Source organism: Salmo salar, unplaced genomic scaffold (genome assembly GCF_965601325.2).
Source record: "Salmo salar unplaced genomic scaffold, fSalSal1 ptg000322l, whole genome shotgun sequence".
In the NCBI taxonomy this organism is placed as follows: Eukaryota; Metazoa; Chordata; class Actinopteri; order Salmoniformes; family Salmonidae; genus Salmo; species Salmo salar.
In genome coordinates this window covers 635361-654505 of record NW_027675349.1, presented here as the reverse complement: position 1 = coordinate 654505, position 19145 = coordinate 635361, and positions in this window count along the sequence as shown.

Sequence of the window (19145 nt, the reverse complement as noted above, 5' to 3'; positions counted from 1 at the left end):
TCAAATAAAACTGTGAAGGACCTCGGCGTTACTCTGGACCCTGATCTCTCTTTTGAAGAACATATCAAGACTGTTTCAAGGGCAGCTTTTTTCCATCCTACGTAACATTTCAAAAATCAGAAACTTTCTGTCCACAAATGATGCAGAAAAATGTATCCATGCTTTTGTTACTTCTAGGTTGGACTACTGCAATGCTCTACTTTCCGGCTACCCGGATAAAGCACTAAATAAACTTCAGTTAGTGCTAAATACGGCTGCTAGAATCCTGACTAGAACCAAAACATGTGATCATATTACTCCAGTGTTAGCCTCCCTACACTGGCTTCCTGTTAAGGCAAGGGCTGATTTCAAGGTTTTACTGCTAACCAACAAAGCATTACATGGGCTTGCTCCTACCTATCTTTCCGATTTTGTCCTGCCGTACATACCTACACGTACGCTACGGTCACAAGACGCAGGCCTCCTAATTGTCCCTAGAATTTCTAAGCAAACAGCTGGAGGCTGGGCTTTCTCCTATAGAGCTCCATTTATATGGAATAGTCTGCCTACCCATGTGAGAGATGTAGATTCGGTCTCAACCTTTAAGTCTTTACTGAAGACTCATCTCTTCAGTGGGTCCTATGATTGAGTGTAGTCTGGCCCAGGGGTGTGAAGGTGAACGGAAAGGCTCTGGAGCAACGAACCGCCCTTGCTGTCTCTGCCTGGCCGGTTCCCCTCTCTCCACTGGCATTCTCTGCCTCTAACCCTATTACAGTGGCTGAGTCACTGGCTTACTGGTGTTCTTCCATGCCGTCCCTAGGAGGGGTGCATCACTTGAGTGGGTTGAGTCAGTGACGTGGTCTTCCTGTCTGGGTTGGCACCCCCCCTTTGGTTGTGCCGTAGCAGAGATCTTTGTGGGCTATACTCGGCCTTGTCTCAGGATGGTAAGTGGGTGGTTGAAGATATCCCTCTAGTGGTGTGGGGGCTGTGCTTTGGCAAAGTGGGTGGGGTTATATCCTTCCTGTTTGACCCTCTCCGGGGGTATCATCGGATGGGGCCACAGTGTCTCCTGACCCCTCCTGTCTCAGCCTCCAGTATTTATGCTGCAGTAGTTTATGTGTCGGGGGCCTAGGGTCAGTCTGTTATATCTGGAGTATTTCTCCTGTCTTATCCGGTGTCCTGTGTGAATTTAAGTATGCTCTCTCTAATTCTCTCTTTCTCTCTTTCTCTCTCTCTCTCTCAGAGGACCTGAGCCCTAGGACCATGCCTCAGGACTACCTGGCATGATGACTCCTTGCTGTCCCCAGTCCACCTGGCTGTGCTGCTGCTCCAGTTTCAACTGTTCTGCCTGCGGCTATGGAACCCTGACCTGTTCACCAGACGTGCTACCTGTCCCAGACCTGCTGTTTTCAACTCTCTAGAGACACCAGGAGTGGTAGAGATACTCTCAATGATCGGCTATGAAAAGCCAACTGACATTTACTCTTGAGGTGCTGACTTGTTGCACCTTCGACAACTGTGATTATTATTATTTGACAGTGCTGGTCATTTATGAACATTTGAACATCTTTGCCATGTTCTGTTATAATCTCCACCTGGCACAGCCAGAAGAGGACTGGCCACCCCTCATAGCCTGGTTCCTCTCTAGGTTTCTTCCTAGGTTCCGGCCTTTCTAGGGAGTTTTTCCTAGCTTCTACACCTACATTGCTTGCTGTTTGGGGTTTTAGGCTGGGTTTCTATACAGCACTTTGAGATATCAGCTGATGTAAGAAGGGATATATAAATACATTTGATTTGATTTACCAGATTTGGTTTCACCCTCTACAATTGTCCTTGGACTCTTCCCAGTTTTTTATTGCAACAACAACAAAAATATGCTTTCATTGATTTCCAACATGATTTGAACATATAAAATGTGTCTGTATTTTCCTTATAAACAGTTGTAACAATAACAATCTAATCCTCAAATAAAATGCCAACCTGTGCTGTAACTGCAGTAGCAGAATTACACCATGGCTTGATGTCTTAACTACACCAGCTGTTGCCATATTTTAGCTTTTCAGTCAAACTCGGCAAATATGAAACTAAAACTTAAGTTTAGACATTCATTCCGAATAGTTAAGATTAGTGTAAAGTAAAGGGAAAAGCTTAAAAAAATACAATAAAAAACTTTCTAGCGCTAGAATTGAACACCCAACCTGCAGCTTATATATAGTTCAAGTCGGAAGTTTATATTCACCTTAGCCAAATACATTTAAACTCAGTTTTTCACAATTCCTGACATTTAATCCTAGTAAAAATTCCCTGTCTTAGGTCAGTTAGGATCACCAATTTACTTTAAGAAGGTGAAATGTCAGAATAATAGTAGAGAGAATGATTTATATCAGGTTTTATTTCTTTCATCACATTCCCAGTGGGTCAGTAGTTTACATACACTCAATTAGTATTTGGTGGCATTGCATTTAAATTTCTTAACTTGGGTCAAACGTTTCGGGTAGCCTTCCACAAGTTTCCCACAATAAGTTGGGTGAATTTTGGCCCATTCCTCCTGACAGAGCTGGTGTAACTGAGTCAGGTTTGTAGGCCTCCTTGCTCGCACACACTTTTTCAGTTCTGCTCACAAATGTGCTATAGAATTGAGGTCAGGGCTTTGTGATGGCCACTCCAATACCTTGACTTTGTTGTCCTTAAGTCATTTTGCCACAACTGTGGAAGTATGCTTGGGGTTATTGTCCATTTGGAAGACCCATTTGCGACCAAGCTTTAACTTCCTGACTGATGTCTTGAGATGTTGCTTCAATATATGCACATAATTTTGCTTCCTCATGATGTCATCTATTTTGTGAAGTGCACCAGTCCCTCCTGCAGTAAAGCACCCCCACAACATAATGCTGCCACCCCTGTGCTTTACGGTTAGGATGGTATTCTTCGGCTTGCAAAGCCTCCCCCTTTTTCCTCCAAACATAACGATGGTCATTATGTCCAAACAGTCCTATTTTTGTTTCATCAGACCAGAGGACATTTCTCCAAAAAGTACGATCTTTGTCCCCATGTGCAGTTGCAAACCATAGTCTGGCTCTTTTTATGGCAGTTTTGGAGCAGTGGCTTCTTCCTTGCTGAGCGGCCTTTCAGGTTATGTTGATATAGGACTCGTTTTGCTGTGGATATAGATACTTTTGTACCTGTTTCCTCCAGCATCTTCACAAGGTCCTTTGCTGTTGTTCTGGGATTGATCTGCACTTTTCGCACCAAAGTACGTTCATCTCCAGGAGACAGAACGCGTCTCCTTCCTGAGCGGTATGACGGCTGCATGGTCCCATGGTGTTTATACTTGCATACTATTGTTTGTACAGATGAACGTGGTACCTTCAAGCTTTTGGAAATTGCTCCGAAGGATGACCAGACTTGTGGAGGTCAACATATTTTTTCTGAGGTCAAGCAAAGAGGCACTGAGTTTGAAGGTAGGCCTTGAAATATATCCACAGGTACTCCTCCAATTGACTCAAATTATGTCAATTAGCCTATCAGAAGCTTCTAAAGCCATGACATCATTTTCTGGAATTTTCCAAGCTGTTTAAAGGCACAGTCAACTTAGTGTATGTAAACTTCTGACCCACTGGCATTGTGATACAGTGATTTATAAGTGAAATAATCTGTCTGTAAACAATTGTTGTAAGAATTACTTGTGTCATGCACAAAGTAGATGTCCTAACCGACTTGCCAAAACTATAGTTTGTTAACAAGAAATGGAGTGGTTGAAAAATGAGTTTTAATGACTCCAACCATAAGTGTATGTAAACTTCCGACTTCAAATGTATAAGCCGACGCACAATCCATACGTACGTGGACTTGATATACAACTACAACTGAATATGGCATTTAATTATAGGTTGTCCTTTTTCTCTTATTCCAGGCTTTATCAAACAAATTGGCAAACATGTGTCGTGTCTTTGTGTACCATTAAACGGAAGACATGTTTATCAATTAACTCCCTGTAATTATTATCACGCGATTAAACTGATTAATCGTTTAATTGTAATTAACTAGGAGATCGGGGCACCAAGGAGAATATTCAGATTACAAAGTTATAATTTTCCTAACATAACTTTCCTATATTATTATATAGGCCGATTATCTTCTGGTTTAAATGGTGTATTTTACCTCTAGTCCAGTCTCATTCCAAACGTCGTAAATTGTTGTATCTGCACGAACCCAGTCTTTACTAAAATCATCCATACATCAATTGTCTTAAAATCATTTATTTACTACACTAAGTAATTAACAGAAAAACATACAAACAGTAATTATCGTCACAAAGGATGGGTAGAGGAATGTGCCCTTGTGGGCTAAACAGGCAGGTCGGCCTGTTGAACAATGGGTCATAAACGGTCCGCTGAGAAGTTACACAGAGTTCATTAACCTCTTGGGGCTAGGTGGGACGCTAGCGTGCCACCCGTGGTGCACTCCATCAACAGCAGGTGCATTTCAAGAGCGGCAAATTTGAATCCAAATAAATGTCAAAATTCAAATTTTTCAAACATACAACTATGTTACACCATTTGAAAGATAAACATCTCCTTAATCTAACCACGTTTTACGATTTCAAAAAGGTTTTACGGCGAAAGCATAAATTTAGAGTATGTTAGGACAGTACATTTACAAGAGTTGTGTGTAATGTTTTGTCAAGTCAAAGACAGGGTCACCAAAACCATAAAACCAGCTAAAATGATGCACTAACCTTTTACAATCTCCATCAGATGACACTCCTAGGACATTATGTTAGACAATGCATGCATTTTTAGTTCTATCAAGTTCATATTTATATCCAAAAACAGCGTTTTACTATGGCATTGATGTTGAGGAAATCGTTTCCCTCCAATAACCGGCAGTCAAGTCAGCGTCAGAAATTAAATAATTAAAATTAGAAAACATTGGTAAAATATTATATTGTCATTTAAAGAATTATAGATTTACATCTCTTGAACGCAATCAACTTGCCAGATTTAAAAATAACCTTACTGGGAAATCACACTTTGCAATAATCTGAGCACTGCGCCCAGAAAAATACGCGTTGCGATACAGACTAGACGTCATGTTGGGGAGATCTAAAATCGAAAATACTATGTAAATAATCCATTACCTTTGATTCTCTTCATCAGATGTCACTTCCAGGTATCACAGGTCCATAACGAATGTAGTTTTGTTCAAAAAAGCTCATCATTTATGTCCAAAAATCTCCGTCTCGTTAGCACATGATGTAAGCCAGCCGGACTTCTCGTCATGAACGAGGGGAAAAAATATATTTCCGTTCGTTCAAACATGTCAAACGTTGTATAGCATAAATCATTAGGGCCTTTTTTAACCAGAACATGAATAATATTCAAGGTGGACGAATGCATACTCTTTTATAACGTATTGGAACGAGGGTACCCAACATGAACTAGCGCGCCAGGTGTCTAATGGGACATCACCGTTCCATGGCTCTTGTTCGGTCAGATCTCCCTCCAGAAGACTCAAAACACTTTGTAAAGGCTGGTGACATCTAGTGGAAGCAATAGGAAGTGCCAAAATATTCCTAAACCCCTGTGTTTTTCAATGGGATAGGTTTAAAGTCAATACAACACATCAGGTATCCACTTCCTGTCAGAAAATGTCTCAGGGTTTTGCCTGCCAAATGAGTTCTGTTATACTCACAGACACCATTCAAACAGTTTTGGAAACTTTAGAGTGTTTTCTATCCATATATAATAAGTATATGCATATTCTAGTTACTGGGTAGGATTAGTAACCAGATTAAATCGGGTACATTTTTTTTATCCAGACGTGCAAATGCTGCCCCCTAGACCCAACAGGTTAATATTAACAATTGACAATTGAAGGCTCACTCATTCGGGAACAATTGCAATCAATATATATTTACGCTCAGTGTGTCGTCGTTCTTTGTTGGAGAGTTCGGTTCTGTTGGAGAGTCTCTCTCTCGGTTAGAATGGATCTTTCAAAGCAACATTCATTAATGTCGTCATAGAATGGTTGTTTCGTTGGTCTTCGCGTTCGATGATATAATTTACTTAGCTGCAGACTAATAATTAATATCAAAGACTTGTTCTTATTCTGTCGGTATCAATAGTCTAAAAGTTAACCACGTGGTATGGTTCACTTTCAGTAGAGGAATTGGAAGGTAAAACCTATTAGCCATGAGTGGAGGCCTGGTCTGAAGAAATGTAAATCAGGGGGTGTTTTATAGTGCCCATAGAACAGCTTGTCAAATGACGCCTGGTCCTGTATGTGTCCCTGAGGGCGTGCCTATGACTGAGTTAGATTTGGTTACAGAAATACAATTCTATCACATTACATCAGTACATAGCATCTCAATGTCTTACAAAAGCTTTATCCTTATTAATACATTCTATACAACCATTATGATGCTATTATATAAACAGTTTTATGGTAATATGGCTATATTGTCTCTTCTGAGTATCACAAAATTGTACCAAGCGGATCAGTTCGTAGCTGGATTCTTCACCAATCTTCCATACCTTCTCCAGCACACACAAAATGTCGCTTGGCTCTCCAATTCTATGAGTGGGAAGAATTTCCTGTGTCTCTCTATGGGCCATGTGGCCAGAGACTCTCCTGGAATTTTAGAGTTTTTACAACTCTTTACACACAGGGTGGATTGGGGAGGGGTCAACTGTCCTCCCTGTACCAAAAGAGGCCAACGTCATGACACATGAATATAGAATGGACGAATAAACGTTCAGGTTTTCCTCTTCGATCAGCCAAATAATACCAGGGTTCTGGAATAGAATCACCTGTATATAGAAAAATACCAGGGTTCTCCCAGGCCCTACCACCTAGTGGCTTTCTGGAATAGAAACACCTGAATATAGAATAATACCAGGGTTCTCCCAGGCCCTACCACCTAGTGGGCTTTCTGGAATAGAAACACCTGTATATAGAATAATACCAGGGTTCTCCCAGGCCCTACCACCTAGTGGGCTTTCTGGAATAGAAACACCTGTATATAGAATAATACCAGGGTTCTCCCAGGCCCTACCACCTAGTGGGCTTTCTGGAATAGAAACACCTGTATATAGAATAATACCAGGGTTCTCCCAGGCCCTACCACCTAGCGGGCTTTCTGGAATAGAAACACCTGTATATAGAATAATACCAGGGTTCTCCCAGGCCCTACCAACTAGCGGGCTTTCTGGAATAGAAACACCTGTATATAGAATAATACCAGGGTTCTCCCAGGCCCTCCCACCTAGTGGGCTTTCTGGAATAGAAACACCTGTATATAGAATAATACCAGGGTTCTCCCAGGCCCTACCACCTAGTGGGCTTTCTGGAATAGAAACACCTGTATATAGAATAATACCAGGGTTCTCCCAGGCCCTACCAACTAGCGGGCTTTCTGGAATAGAAACACCTGTATATAGAATAATACCAGGGTTCTCCCAGGCCCTCCCACCTAGTGGGCTTTCTGGAATAGAAACACCTGTATATCGTGTTTTAAAGGGCAATAGAGTATTGAGTGAATTTCATTCTCGACCTCTTCAAGGTCACAGTAGTTACAAAGTCTCTCCTCTACTATTCCGATACTGTTGACACATGGAGGGTTAATATCCCTGTTCTTACCTGTGTACATAGTGATCTCTAATACCGGCCTCTTGACACATGGAGGGGCAATATACCTGTTCTTACCTGTGTACATAGTGTTCTCTAATACCGGCCTGTTGACACATGGAGGGGCAATATCCCTGTTCTTACCTGTGTACATAGTGATCTCTAATACCGGCCTGTTGACACATGGAGGGGCAATATCCCTGTTCTTACCTGTGTACATAGTGTTCTCTAATACCTGTTGACACATGGAGGGGCAATATCCCTGTTCTTACCTGTGTACATAGTGATCTCTAATACCGGCCTGTTGACACATGGAGGGGCAATATCCCTGTTCTTACCTGTGTACATAGTGATCTCTAATACCGGCCTGTTGACACATGGAGGGGCAATATCCCTGTTCTTACCTGTGTACATAGTGTTCTCCTGCTGTATGGTGCACATAACCTTTGTCTCACACATTCATTTGTTCTTTAATCAAACAAAAGTTTCTCAATTGATGTTTATGATTTATCTCCTCCACCAATTTATTTTCATATTGCTTCATCAGTTGTTTTATTATTGGTTTTCATGCAGATGTTCTTAGTCAGACAGTTGTGAAGGTTTTAGATTAGATGAGTTTATTAGTCACTTGGGACGGAGATGTAATTGCAGGGTGAAAATCTGGTCCAATAGGTAAACATTTAATAAATAAAAAGAGAAGTGAATGAGACATAATAATAATAATAATATATACACATTTATAACAGTAGCAATTATAAATTAAAGTTGGGTGGTGGGGTGCAGGGTAAATGTTCCTGTGTGGGGGAGGTGGGGTGCAGGGTAAATGTTCATGTGGGAGGTGGGGTGCAGGGTAAATGTTCCTATGTGTGGGAGGTGGGGTGCAGGGTAAATGTTCCTGTGTGGAAGGAGGGGTGCAGGGTAAATGTTCCTGTGTGGGGGAGGTGGGGTGCAGGGTAAATGTTCCTGTGTGGGAGGTGGGGTGCAGGGTAAATGTTCCTGTGTGGGGGAGGTGGGGTGCAGGGTAAATGTTCCTGTGGGGGAGGTGGGGTGCAGGGTAAATGTTCCTGTGTATGAGGTGGGGTGCAGGGTAAATGTTCCTGTGTGGGGGAGGTGGGGTGCAGGGTAAATGTTCCTGTGTGGGGGAGGTGGGGTGCAGGGTAAATGTTCCTGTGTGGGGGAGGTGGGGTGCAGGGTAAATGTTCCTGTGTGGGAGGTGGGGTGCAGGGTAAATGTTCCTGTGTGTGGGAGGCGGGGTGCAGGGTAAATGTTCCTGTGTGGGAGGTGGGGTGCAGGGTAAATGTTCCTGTGTGGGGGAGGTGGGGTGCAGGGTAAATGTTCCTGTGTGGGGGAGGTGGGTGCAGGGTAAATGTTCCTGTGTGTGGGAGGTGGGGTGCAGGGTAAATGTTCCTGTGTGGGTGGTGTGGTGCAGGGTAAATGTTCCTGTGTGGGAGGTGGGGTGCAGGGTAAATGTTCCTGTGTGGGAGGTGGGGTGCAGGGTAAATGTTCCTGTGTGGGAGGTGGGGTGCAGGGTAAATATTCCTGTGGGGGAGGTGGGGTGCAGGGTAAATGTTCCTGTGTGGGGGAGGTGGGGTGCAGGGTAAATGTTCCTGTGTGGGAGGTGGGGTGCAGGGTAATTGTTCCTGTGTGGGGGAGGTGGGGTGCAGGTTAAATGTTGCTGTGTGGGTGGTGGGGTGCAGGGTAAATATTCCTGTGGGGGAGGTGGGGTGCAGGGTAAATGTTCCTGTGTGGGAGGTAGGGTGCAGGGTAAATGTTCCTGTGTGGGAGGTGGGGTGCAGGGTAAATGTTCCTGTGTGGGAGGTAGGGTGCAGGGTAAATGTTCCTGTGTGGGAGGTGGGTTGCAGGGTAAATGTTCCTGTGTGGGAGGTGGGGTGCAGGGTAAATGTTCCTGTGTGGGAGGTGGGGTGCAGGGTAAATGTTCCTGTGTGGGGGAGGTGGGGTGCAGGGTAAATGTTCCTGTGTGGGTGGTGGGGTGCAGGGTAAATGTTCCTGTGTGGGGGAGGTGGGGTGCAGGGTAAATGTTCCTGTGTGGGGGAGGTGGGGTGCAGGGTAAATGTTCCTGTGTGTGGGAGGTGGGGTGCAGGGTAAATGTTCCTGTGTGGGAGGTGGGGTGCAGGGTAAATGTTCCTGTGTGGGAGGTGGGGTGCAGGGTAAATGTTCCTGCGTGGGAGGTGGGGTGCAGGGTAAATGTTCAGGTGTGTGGGAGGTGGGGTGCAGGGTAAATGTTCCTGTGTGGGAGGTGGGGTGCAGGGTAAATGTACCTGTGTGGGAGGTGGGGTGCAGGGTAAATGTTCCTGTGCGGGAAGTAGGGTGCAGGGTAAATGTTCCTGTGTGGGAGGTGGGGTGCAGGGTAAATGTTCCTGTGGGGGAGGTGGGGTGCAGGGTAAATGTTCCTGTGTGGGAGGTGGGGTGCAGGGTAAATGTTCCTGTGGGGGAGGTGGGGTGCAGGGTAAATGTTCCTATGTGGGAGGTGGGGTGCAGGGTAAATGTTCCTGTGTGTGGGAGGTGGGTTCAGGGTAAATGTTCCTGTGTGGGAGGTGGGTGCAGGGTAAATGTTCCTGTGTGGGAGGTGGGGTGCAGGGTAAATGTTCCTGTGGGGGAGGTGGGGTGCAGGGTAAATGTTTCTGTGTGGGAGGTGGGGTGCAGGGTAAATGTTCCTGTGTGGGAGGTGGGGTGCAGGGTAAATGTTCCTGTGGGGGAGGTGGGGTGCAGGGTAAATGTTCCTGTGTGGGGGAGGTGGGGTGCAGGGTAAATGTTCCTGTGTGGGGGAGGTGGGGTGCAGCGTAAATGTTCCTGTGTGGGAGGTGGGGTGCAGGGTAAATGTTCCTGTGTTGGGGAGGTGGGGTGCAGGGTAAATGTTCCTGTGTGTGGGAGGTGGGGTGCAGGGTAAATGTTCCTGTGTGTGGGAGGTGGGGTGCAGGGTAAATGTTCCTGTGTGGGTGGTGGGGTGCAGGGTAAATGTTCCTGTGTGTGGGAGATGGGGTGCAGGGTAAATGTTCCTGTGTGGGTGGTGGGGTGCAGGGTAAATGTTCCTGTGTGGGAGGTGGGGTGCAGGGTAAATGTTCCTGTGTGGGAGGTGGGGTGCAGGGTAAATGTTCCTGTGTGGGAGGTGGGGTGCAGGGTAAATGTTCCTGTGTGGGAGATGGGGTGCAGGGTAAATGTTCCTGTGTGGGAGGTGGGGTGCAGGGTAAATGTTCCTGTGTTGGGGAGGTGGGGTGCAGGGTAAATGTTCCTGTGTGTGGGAGGTGGGGTGCAGGGTAAATGTTCCTGTGTGGGAGGTGGGGTGCAGGGTAAATGTTCCTGTGTTGGGGAGGTGGGGTGCAGGGTAAATGTTCCTGTGTGTGGGAGGTAGGGTGCAGGGTAAATGTTCCTGTGTGGGAGGTGGGGTGCAGGGTAAATGTTCCTGTGGGGGAGGTGGGGTGCAGGTTAAATGTTCCTGTGTTGGGGAGGTGGGGTGCAGGGTAAATGTTCCTGTGTTGGGGAGGTGGGGTGCAGGGTAAATGTTCCTGTGTGTGGGAGGTGGGGTGCAGGGTAAATGTTCCTGTGTGTGTCTGTGTGTAGGGGGGGGGGGGGGTCTTGCAGTCACTCTGAGTGTGGATTGCAGTCACTCCGTGTCCTTATCCATAGACTGATTTCAAGGTAAGGAAACAAATATCTAAAATATTTCAAATCGCTGAACTATCACTGTAATGTCATCGTATTAATTGTAGTCTTACTGTTGTACTTTTGAATGTTCTAATAAAATAAAAAGTCTAATAAAATAAATAATTTTGGAAGTTTGAAAGACGTGCCCCAACCCTCCCTGGGAGTTCCACTGAATCTTTTCAACGGCCAATAAGGTTTGAGTATTAAGTTAATCAGTTAGACCAGGACGTCTGATAAGACAGACTGAGTGGGCGCAAAGCTCACCTTGACTAAAGGTTCTTTGAAAACGTCTGTGTCAAGCAACATGGACGCAGTGTTGCAGTGAGACTAGGTCAATGTGCTGATACACAAACAAGTCAAACAACATTGACTTTGCATGCATAGGGTGGCAGGTAGCCTAGCGGTTAAGAGCGGTTCGAATCCCCGAGCCGACTAGGTGAAAAACCATGCCGGTGTGCCCTTAAGCAAGGCACTTAACCGTAATTTCTCCTGTAAGTCACTCTGAATAAGAGCGTCTGCTAAATGACTAAAATCATTTAAAAAATATATATATAAACATCCAATCCTGTCATACACTGAGTGGACAGAACATTATGAACACCTCTTTCCATGACAGACTGACCAGGTGAAAGCTTCGATCCCTTATTGATGTCACTTGTTAATAAATCCACTTCAATCAGTGTAGATGAAGAAGGGGAGGAGACAGGTAAAACAAAATGCTTGAGACAATTGAGACATGGATTGTGTGTGTGTGTGTCATTCAGAGTGTGAATGGGCAAGATCGAAATACACTACAAAAGTATGTGGACACGTGCTCATCGAACATCTCATTCCAAAATCATGGGCATTGACATGGAGTTGGTCCCCCACTTTGCTGCTAGATGTTGGTACATTGCTACGGGGGGACTTGGTTCCATTCAGCCACAAGAGCATTAGTGAGGTCGGGTCACTGATGTTGGGGCGATTAGGTCCTGGCTCGCAGTCGGCTTTCAGATTCATCCCGAAGGTGTTCAATGGGGTTGAGGTCAGGGCTCTGTGCAGACCAGTCAACTTCTTCCACATCGATCTCTGCCGTTGTTGCTCCTAGACGTTTCCACTTCACAATAACAGCACTTACAGTTGATCGGTGGGGGGGGGGTACCTCTAGCAGGGCAGAAATTTCGTGAAATGACTTGTTGGAAAGGTGGCATCCTATGACGGTGCCACGTTGAAAATCACTGAGCTCTTCAGTAAGGCCTTTCTACTGCCAATGTTTGTCTATGGAGATTGCATGGCTGTGTGCTCAATTTTATAGACCTGTCAGCAACAGGTGTCTGAAATTGCTGAATCCACAAATTTGAAGGGGTGTTCACATACTATTTGTATATATAGTGTATTTAAGTTCCTTTGAACGGGGGTATGGTAATAGGTGCCAGGCGCACTGATTTGTGTCAAGAACTGCAACGCTGCTGGGTTTTTTCACACTCAACAGTTTCCAGTGTGTATCAAGACTGGTCCACCACCCAAAGGACATCCAGTCAACCTGCCACAACTGTGGGGAAGCATTGGAGTCAACATGGGCGCAGCATCCCTATGGAACGCTTTCCACACCTTGTAGTGTCCATGACCCAACGAATTGAGACTGTTCTGAGTGCAAAAGGAGGGGCGGCGGTAACTCAATATTAGGAAGGTATTGTTAATTTTTTGTACACTCAGTAGAAACAGAATTAGTATAATTCAGTCAGGAAGACAGAGAGGTGATCTAGTTACTCAGTAGAAACATAATTAGTATAATACAGTCAGGAAGACAGAGAGGTGATCTAGTTACTCAGTAGAAACAGAATTAGTATAATACAGTCAGGAAGACAGGGATGTGATCTAGTAACTCAGTAGGAACAGAATTAGTATAATTCAGTCAGGAAGACAGGGATGTGAATGATCTAGCTACTGCCTGTCTTATTTATCGGTGGACCGTGTCTTCTTCTCTCAGTTGTGGTGTGCCGTGCGAACCCTGGAGAGCGCCCACGAGGGACTCGTGACCCCACAACCCCCCCAAAATACAGCCTCATCGGCACCCTCTCCAACTCGCCAGACTTTGTAGAGCACTTCCAGTGCCCCACTGGCTCCCTTGTGAACTGGGGTCACCGCTGCGTGTCGTGGTAGGGCCTGGCAGAACCACTGGCTCCCTTATGAACTGGGGTCACCGCTGCATGTCGTGGTAGGGCCTGGCAGACCCACAGGCTCCCTTATGAACTGGGGTCACCGCTGCGTGTCATGGTAGGGCCTGGCAGACCCACTGGCTCCCTTATGAACTGGGGTCACCGCTGCGTGTCATGGTAGGGCCTGGCAGACCCACTGGCTCCCTTGTGAACTGGGGTCACCGCTGCGTGTCGTGGTAGGGCCTGGCAGACCCACTGGCTCCCTTATGAACTGGGGTCACCGCTGCATGTCGTGGTAGGGCCTGGCAGACCCACTGGAGGGCGCACCCTGCCTGTGGAGGCTGCATGGAGAACCAAGAGGAGGAGGAAGAGAACCTCCAACTAATCATCTAATGTATTTTTTAATCTAGTAATCTTTTCTTTGTACATGACGCTGGATTACTTGTGGTTTGTGGGTAGAGCAGGACAGATCCCAGGTGAGCAAGAGGGAAGCGTGTGGAGAGAAACGTTGCTGTCTGTTGATGTGTGTGTAATTCCAGTGTTAGGGGATGGTATATTTCCTCTTCGTCCAAACACCATCACATCCCCCCACCCTACTCACCCGTGGGGTACAAAGGCACGTTTTATTTATTGTTTGCTGGACTTGGTAAGGGGCCGTCGCAGTCCTCACAGTGTACCCTGTTTACAATTCAAACCAGAGCCTCTAATGACTGAGAGCTCTCACTGAAAGCACTGTAACCTCACAGGAAGTGCTCATCTGCCTCTGTGTACCTCGCAGGAAGTGCAAAAACGTGGCTGTGACCTCACAAGTAGTGCAGAAACTTCACTGTGATTGAACATTGCAGGGGTTTTTTCTGGATCAAAACGGGGCTTAGGGTGGTGGGTGTGACAGGGGGCGTGGCAGGGCACGGCAATTGGCGCAGTCGGCACAGCTGAATTTTTAAAGGCTGCCATCTTTGTGTTTTTTTTATCGGCATTTTTAAGACAATTTCCATGCAAATTTGCATGGAGCAAAGATGCATTTTTGCAGTTTTAAAGTTAATTTACTGCAATTCTATGCATTTTGCCATGGCAAGTGCTGTGTTATTTTGCTCAAACTTAAAAACAATATCAATACTGTTAAATTAATTATTTTTGGAATTTCACAAATATTATAATATTAAAACATACATGCTTGTAGGTCTATTGTCTTTTTTACATACTTTATTATAAATAAAATTACAGTTTGGACTTAAGCGTCCCAAAAATTATTTTAGGCGGCCCCCCCCCAAGGGTTTCTGTGGCAGAAAAATCCCTGCATTGTATATGGCTTCATCTCAAATGTATATTTAGTTAAAATTCTATTTCCTAAATGACTTACAGAGCCACATAAGTCATCCACAAGAGAGCACCACTGCTTCCGGTCTGCATTCCCTAAATAGTAAACACATAGTACTATGTGGCTCTGGTAAATAGTAGTGACCTATGGGGTCTCAAAGGGTATCATTTGAGATGGAGCCATATAGACTAATCTCTCCTTTTCTTTCTCCGTTACTTCACAGGAAGTTGTCGTGGAAATTCTAACCAGAAAGGAAGAGAGAGACAGTAGATTCCTCCAAACAACTATTTAAAAAAAAATAAGATTTGCATAAAAGGGAGCTGGTTAATAATCGCACAACAGGCGCAACAGTCAAAAGCCCAACAAACAAGAGTTGGGTCTCAGCCTTTATAGGAAAATACAACCTCTTTTGTCTATGTGGGAGTTTAGCAGGTGTGTGAGATCATGGTGGGGGCAGAGCGTACAAACAAGTGATAATGCCAGTTTTCTTACTTCTTTCTGCTGATAGAATTGTCGCTGCTGCTCAAGCGAGCCTCTGTTGTCTTCATATCTCCACACAGCTGTACCCTTGAAAGATAGGGAAAGAACAGGATGGACCAAAAAACTGGTCACTCTCAGACGGCCCTTTTGTCTTTGGCCACGTGACTAAGTTACTCAGAAACAAGAGAGGGAAAACACTGGCTTCTTCTTACATGAGAGAAACAGACAGTGGAAATGTTGAGATTTAAGATTTAGATAAATGATGTGCATAATAGAGTTTGTAATTTTACCACTATATTCCACAGTTTTGAGACTAATCTCAACCTAATACAAAATTACAAGTAATCATGTGAGTAATAATTCATAATATAAGTCAATTATGCCATAATCTAAGCAAAACTTAAAACATTGGGGGGGATCTTTCTTACACTTGTACATTATCTGTGTAAATGGCTTCTGTTGAGCCACTGAGTGTTTTACCTTCACATGGTGCAAAACAGGGAATCATTAAACAATGAAAACAGTTCTACAGAAGTACACTCTTCATCTCTACAAAAAGGACAATCATCACGCCGATGCATCAATCTCCTTCTTCTTAAACAACGGGGGCAGCTATTATTAGCTGGACTCCCATCCTGAGCCATTGGCTTGAGCTGGAGCGGCTGTTATTTAAGTCCCACCGTGGGACTATGCTGGTGTTGTATTCTTCAGTTGTATTGTTGTCACTACTCCCAGGGCCCAGACAACAGCTAACAATGAAAAGACTGACCACGAAAGCAAAAGAAATGATGCGTAGAGTCCGGTCCTGGTCCTCCTATGGCCACTGGGGTCACATATGACGATTCATCGGCTGGTACATCTTCGTCTGGGTTGTGGGGCACTTTCCTGCAGTGGCTGGCGTGAACCCACGTCGACTGCTCTGCAACCATCAGGAGTACCTGGAATGGACCAGTCCAGTGCTGTTGGTGCCAAGTCTTTCTGCGGAGTTCCTTGTTGACCACTCAATCTCCTGGCTGCAATTTGTGGAGCTGTCCTCCTTTTGGTTCAGGCAAAGCCACTTTTATCCTGGGGAAAATAGACTTCAGAACATTGTTGAGTGCAGCACAGTAGCTTACCATTTGATCCTCGCAACCCGTCAGTGTCAACCTGTTCTGTGGGAACGGGGTGTTTAGGATTCTCATGGGTCTTCCTGTGAGTATTTCATGAGGTGCTAAACCAGGGGGTACGATGCGCACGTCCATGCATGTACATCCGAGCCAGAGGCATTACTGTTACCTATGACAATGTAACGCTTGATGTAGTGGGTGTAGAGTCAGGTGCAGGAAACAAGAGTGTTTGCTATAGTGCTTTAATAAATGCACCATCAAAGAGAGTATACACCAAAATTACAACAGGGTGTAATCAAAATACAATGACCCAAAACACGTTCCACTTACACAATACACAGTGCAAGAACGAAATAAGCCCGCACACAGAACAGGTGGGGAAACGGGCTTAAAGGTAATACAACACATCAGGTATCCACTTACTGTCAGAAAATGTCTCCGGGTTTTGCCTGCCAAATGAGTTCTGTTATACTCACAGACACCATTCAAACAGTTTTAGAAACTTTAGAGTGTTTTCTATCCATATATAATAAGTATATGCATATTCTAGTTACTGGGTAGGATTAGTAACCAGATTAAATCGGGTACATTTTTTTTATCCAGCCGTGCAAATACTGCCCCCTAGCCCTAACAGGTTAAACCTATCCCACTGAAAAACACAGGGGCTGAGGAATATTTTGGCACTTCCTATTGCTTCCACTAGATGTCACCAGCCTTTACAAAGTGTTTTGAGTCTTCTGGAGGGAGATCTGACCGAACAAGAGCCATGGAACGGTGATGTCCCATTAGACACCTGGCGCGCTAGTTCATGTTGGGTACCCTCATTCCAATACGTTATAAAAGAGTATGCATTCGTCCACCTTGAATATTATTCATGTTCTGGTTAAAAAAGGCCCTAATGATTTATGCTATACAACGTTTGACATGTTTGAACGAACGGAAATATATTTTTTCCCCTCGTTCATGACGAGAAGTCCGGCTGGCTTACATCATGTGCTAACGAGACGGAGATTTTTGGACATAAATGATGAGCTTTTTTGAACAAAACTACATTCGTTATGGACCTGTGATACCTGGAAGTGACATCTGATGAAGAGAATCAAAGGTAATGGATTATTTACATAGTATTTTCGATTTTAGATCTCCCCAACATGACGTCTAGTCTGTATCGCAACGCGTATTTTTCTGGGCGCAGTGCTCAGATTATTGCAAAGTGTGATTTCCCAGTAAGGTTATTTTTAAATCTGGCAAGTTGATTGCGTTCAAGAGATGTAAATCTATAATTCTTTAAATGACAATATAATATTTTACCAATGTTTTCTAATTTTAATGATTTAATTTGTGGTGTTGACTTGACTGCCGGTTATTGGAGGGAAACAATTTCCTCAACATCAATGCCATAGTAAAACGCTGTTTTTGGATATAAATATGAACTTGATAGAACTAAAAATGCATGCATTGTCTAACATAATGTCCTAGGAGTGTCATCTGATGGAGATTGTAAAAGGTTAGTGCATCATTTTAGCTGGTTTTATGGTTTTGGTGACCCTGTCTTTGAATTGACAAAACATTACACACAACTCTTGTAAATGTACTGTCCTAACATACTCTAAATTTATGCTTTCGCCGTAAAATCTTTTTGAAATCGTAAAACGTGGTTAGATTAAGGAGATGTTTATCTTTCAAAGGGTGTAAAATAGTTGTATGTTTGAAAAATTTGAATTTTGACATTTATTTGGATTCAAATTTGCCGCTCTTGAAATGCACCTGCTGTTGATGGAGTGCACCACGGAGGCCCATAGAGGTTAACGAGAGTCTTGTCTTTAAATAGCTGTAAAATAGTCATATGTTTGAGAAATTGAAGTAATAGGATTTTTAAGGTTTTGAAAATCGCGCCACAGGCTTCAAGTGGCTGTTACGTAGGTGGGACGAATTCGTCACGCCTAGCCTAGAGAGGTTATACAATACATGCATGTTTTGTTCAATCAAGTTCATATTTATATCAAAAACCAGCTTTTTACATTAGCATGTGACTTTCAGAACTAGCATTCCCACCGAACACTTCCGGTGAATTTACTAAATTACTCACGATAAACGTTCACAAAAAACAGAACAATTATTTTAAGAATTATATATACAGAACTCCTTTATGCAATCGCGGTGTCCGATTTTAAAATAGCTTTTCGGTGATTGCACATTTTGCAATATTCTGAGTAGATAGCTCGCCATCACGGGCTAGCTATTTTGACACCCACCAAGTTTGGTACTCACTAAACTCAGATTTACTATAAGAAAAATTGGATTACCTTTGCTGTTCTTCGTCAGAATGCACTCCCAGGACTTCTACTTCAACAACAAATGTTGGTTTGGTTCCACATAATTCATAGTTATATCCAAATAGCGGCATTTTGTTCATCCGTTCAAGACACTATCCGAAGGGTAACGAAGGGTGACGCGTGGACGAGTATCGTGACAAAAAATTCAAAATATTCCATTACCGTACTTTGAAGCATGTCAAACGCTGTTTAAAATCAATTGTTATGCGATTTTTCTCGTAAAATAGCGATAATATTCCGACCGGGAGTCGTTGTTTTCGTTCAAAGACTGAAAAAGTAAAATGGACTCTTCACGTGCATGCGCACTCCCGTCTCATTGTTCTCAGATCGACCACTTAGCAAATGCGCTACTGTTTTTCAGCCAGTAACTGCAGAGTCATCATTCAACGTTCTGGCGCCTTCTGATAGCCTATGGGAGCCTTAGAAAGTGTCACGTTACAGCAGAGATCCTTTGTTTTGGATAGAGATGACAAAGAAGGCCAAGAAATGGTCAGAC